The sequence below is a fragment of the Armigeres subalbatus genome, chromosome 3 (genome assembly GCF_024139115.2).
Source record: "Armigeres subalbatus isolate Guangzhou_Male chromosome 3, GZ_Asu_2, whole genome shotgun sequence".
NCBI lineage: Eukaryota > Metazoa > Arthropoda > Insecta > Diptera > Culicidae > Armigeres > Armigeres subalbatus.
Genome location: NC_085141.1, coordinates 181664915 through 181669122, shown reverse-complemented (window position 1 = coordinate 181669122; position 4208 = coordinate 181664915). Strand labels below are relative to the sequence as shown.

The window sequence follows — 4208 nt, the reverse complement described above, 5'->3', positions numbered from 1 at the left end:
AGAACACGATACGCAATGAACCAAACCATACATTTTTGGCTTCCCTTTTCATCCTTGCTTTTGCCAATCACTGAGTTACCAGTATCTGCAAATTGGAAGCAAACGGCACTCACCAGTTATTCGTATCTGCACGGATTTTTGCTTTGCGTATAAAGTGTTCATCGGATTCCTTGTTGATTGCATCACGAGCGATGGATCGCCAAAACGCATCGCGAGTGATGATGATTGAGTATGATTGGAAGTTGTAGGGAGCGTTACACAGGATTCTCTTATGGATACAAACCTCTGCTTTAGCCTTTCGGAACATTTGAAGCGCGAGCCCATGAGCTTTGTATTTAGTACATTTAGACCTTAATTATTGTTATATCGCTTCAAACTTAAAAGATAGACGCTTACAGTCTTCATTAAAGTTATTTGGGAGATCTAGGGCTTTTAGTTGAAGATGAGTTCAGGGATGCACCCGCTTGACAGCGGTAGCGTATGTGCGACGACGTAATGGGGTCGAAACTTATACGATTTTACTCTTTGGAGGGCAGACGAATCTAAACAATAAAATAACAAAAACAACAATAAGACGCAATGTTTACATGGTACTCGAATGGTACTCGAATGAATGTTTGTTATACATTAAACAGTTCAGAAACATTGGAAAATTTGTGGCAATATATTTGCCACTGCCTTGCAAGCGCAATTTCAGCAACAACAAAAATAAATAAAATATTTTTAAAAATTAGGTTTTACGCTGGGTGCTGCGGATAGAGCCGCTTTTCTGCGCTCAAGCGAGTAGAAGGATATTTTGAAATCACTCCCATAAACAAAATTATTTTGCAGTTACTTGGTTGTCAAACATTTCCCGCTCTTAGAATTTCGCTTTCCATGCTGCATGAAAGCGCACAAATGCGCTAGACTCCACAAGACTTTACGGTTGTTTACATACATTCTTGCTCCATTTAGCTGCTGAATCTCGTGAAATTTCGTAACGAGTGCTTTTAGTTGCATTCCTACTAATTTTCCATACAAAATATAATGTGAAAATATTTGTCACAAAGAATACAAAACTAAAAAAACGCCATTTCGTCGAAAATCCAAAAATTAAATATATGTACAAGAAAAGCAACGCATTTTTCAAGCTAAACACCTTATAATCTAACACAGGAGATACAAAATAATTAATACCAATGGGAAAAAGTATATCTTTGTCGTTTTTTAACGAATTACAACTGAAAACCCTTCTTTCACTCGAAACTAACGACCTATTTGTAAAAAAAATGACATTGACATTTCAATTTTTATGGCTTAAATTCATCTGGAGTGTTACTAGATATGAAATATAGCTACTAGATTTTTTTAATCTTTATTAAAGTGATTTTTAAATAGTTATAAAGTTCATCATTTTTTGTTCTGAATTTCATATTTGTGATTTTTTTTAAAACTTACTCACTCGACTCCGAGAATAAGTATCATGGAAAAATTGGATTAATGCATACCGTCGTCGGGGGTGACAATGGGTCTGGGGTGAGAATGAGCCAGCGTCCAGTCTGGAGGTCGGAAAAAATCGTCCAAAAAGGTCTTTTATAATCCAGTTCTCTTGTTCTCAGATACACTAAATCTAATCTTCAATTTTATGTAGCTGAAATAGTGACCCATTTTCATCACCATTTGAACCACTGTTTCCCTCGAAGACGGTACCTTATAACGCAGAGAACAGACATGGAGGCTGTAACCGTTGGTTTCAATTATAGTTTGTTGGCTCCTCTACAAACATCCTCGTCACTTATCACGCCTGCCAGGGAGATCCCAATACCCACACCCTATAATAAAAAAAAGAATAAAACTGACAGCCTCACTGGCGGTTGAATCATTAGCTGTCTAATGCAGAGCAAATCGCTATACGCTAATACCACTCGTTACCTTTCCCTTAGGATAATTTATTTACAGCGGTTTGAGAAAGAACGCAACCTATTTCTCGTATGTAACGTCAGCTGTCAGGTCCCTGCGTGGAAGGGCAGCCAACCTTTTAAATCTGGGTTGCCAAACTTCGTAAAGTGTCCAACTTCGGAATAATTTCCACGAAGCAAAATTGATAAAACTAATTGCAGCAAGACATTGAGCCTCTTTCCGTTCTAGACTATTCAGATAATAGTAGTGCGCGTCGTGTATCTCAAACAGTAGTGTAAATGTTAAAAATTTAACAATAAGTAAGGTGTATAATAGTGTTATGTGTTTTCTCTTTTAGATTCTATAAAATACTGAAAAAGTTAAGCCTAATAGTACGGAAAGTTTAAATTAGTACGGTTGTTCGTAGAAAGTACGGTTAGTTTCAAAACCAACAAGAAAAAGTGATTATTAGTGCTAGCATCTTAATCGGTTTCTTTGTTCTATAGCTTCACAATAGACCCATAAAAAACGGGAATTGTAAAGAACAAATAGAACAGTATAAAGAAAAGGTAACTACTTGTAAGAAAAGTTGAACTGTTAGGGGTGGCATGAAGAGAGAGATGACAATTAATAGGTGTACTAATTCCGGCATTAGGTCCAGATCTGGGCCTTTTCTTTCCGTTTTTCCTTCGGTTTGAAATCCCGGAGGTATTCTTCTCTGTATCCACAGTTTCCTGGACCAGCCAAGCCGTAAAGAGAGTGAGCAAATACCGTGCGGTAGTGGAACCTACCCCCCCCCCCCTTAGATACCCATCACCCGGCGACGCCCATTTTGGAAATAAACGTCTTCAGGACCAAGTCGCCACCTACCAGGTCCCCGGCGGCCATTTTGACGACTAAAGTCAACCAATTAAGGGATCGGACACACCACGTTTTGCTCCTCGAGTCTGGATACCGGGCTGGTACCAGTGAAAGCCTTCTCGACGGTGAACCATCGTCACAAACTGGATTTTGGTTCGAATCGGACTTGCTAGAGGCTCCAGGAACCTCCGAACAACCCTGGCCCAGCGATCGTACGCCCAGCTACGCCCTTTGTACCGGTTTGGAATCGGTGACTGGATGCAAATCACCAGCCTTCCCCCACCACAAGCAAGCCTTCATCTGCAACGCCATCGACCATTCCACGCTGTCGTCCACCGAACCCAGGCTCTCGCCGGCAACGTCGTCGGCCTATCCACGCCGCCAACCGCTGCAGCCAAGCTCTCGCCGGCAACGCCGTCGGCCTATCCACGCCGCCAGCCACAGCAATCAAGCTTTCGCCATCAACCGCCGCAATCAAACCCTCGCCAGCATCGCTATCGACCACCTCGTCGTCAACCGTCGCGACCAAGCCCTCGCCGGCAATGCAATCGGGCCATCCTCGCCGTCAGCCGCCATTATTAAGGACTTGCCGGTAAGCAAAGCCATCGACCTCTCCTTGTCGTCGAGCACCGAGGTCAAGCATTCGCCACCAACGTCAGCCTGTCAGCACTCGCCGAAGATCACCACCCCGCATGCATGCCACCGTCCACCAAGCTAGCCAACGAACACCACCACCCAGAAAGCGCAAGTACACCTATTCCAATGTATGTCTCTCTCTCTCTAGGGCCCAGTAGAGGCCAAATAAATATAAGTATGTAAAATGTAAATTACGGTGGTCAGTTTCTTTAGAAAGACACCATAATAGCCTTTATACACCCTTTTGCTATTTTGCTCGCTCTTCCGTGCCCAAAAGGGGGCAATCAAGCCTCGATCTTTTTAGTCTGCTGGATAAGAGTGAATTCTACCTTGCTTTTCAACACTTTTGCTTCTGGAATTTGGTCGGTTTTCTCTCCTCGTTCAGAACTGATAGCTGTCGAGTCGATTCCAGCTCCTGCTAAAGGTGAGTTGCCTAGGAAGTTTGTGTAACGGTGTTACTAGCGTAAACGACCCCATGCTCAGCAGAATTTCCCCACCCACTGCATCCCGATTGAGCAGCTGAGAGCTACAAGGCTCGAACAAAATTTCTAGATTGCTAATGATACTATTGATTGATTGTACATCATTTGCTCTATACATCATTTACCCCATTTACCCTATACACATTGGCGGAGCCAGAGTTCTGGGAATGGTAATGGTGGGGCACCAGTAACTTCAATACACATCAATTCTCACTGGCGTATAAAAACACAGATTCGGAAATATTTGAATTTTAGTGCGTTGGCTAATCTGATTGGATCTTTATATGTTCCGTAAACTTATATCAATTAAGTCCACATCATGTTTGATTATTCTGTTCATGGCAGCTGCCC

General features: G+C 42.3%; 1 long non-coding RNA gene across 2 annotated transcripts; it reads left to right on the top strand.

Annotated features, from left to right (window-relative positions):
- Positions 1-1911: 1911 nt before the first annotated feature.
- Positions 1912-2665, top strand: LOC134224608 (uncharacterized). 2 transcript variants are annotated; one of them, XR_009982998.1, is made up of 4 exons: positions 1912-2173; positions 2237-2313; positions 2385-2447; positions 2534-2665. It is a non-coding gene; the product is annotated as an uncharacterized LOC134224608 (long non-coding RNA). The 2 variants fall into 2 exon arrangements; XR_009982997.1 differs by having other exon boundaries at positions 1944-2313.
- The last annotated feature ends 1543 nt before the right edge of the window (positions 2666-4208 follow it).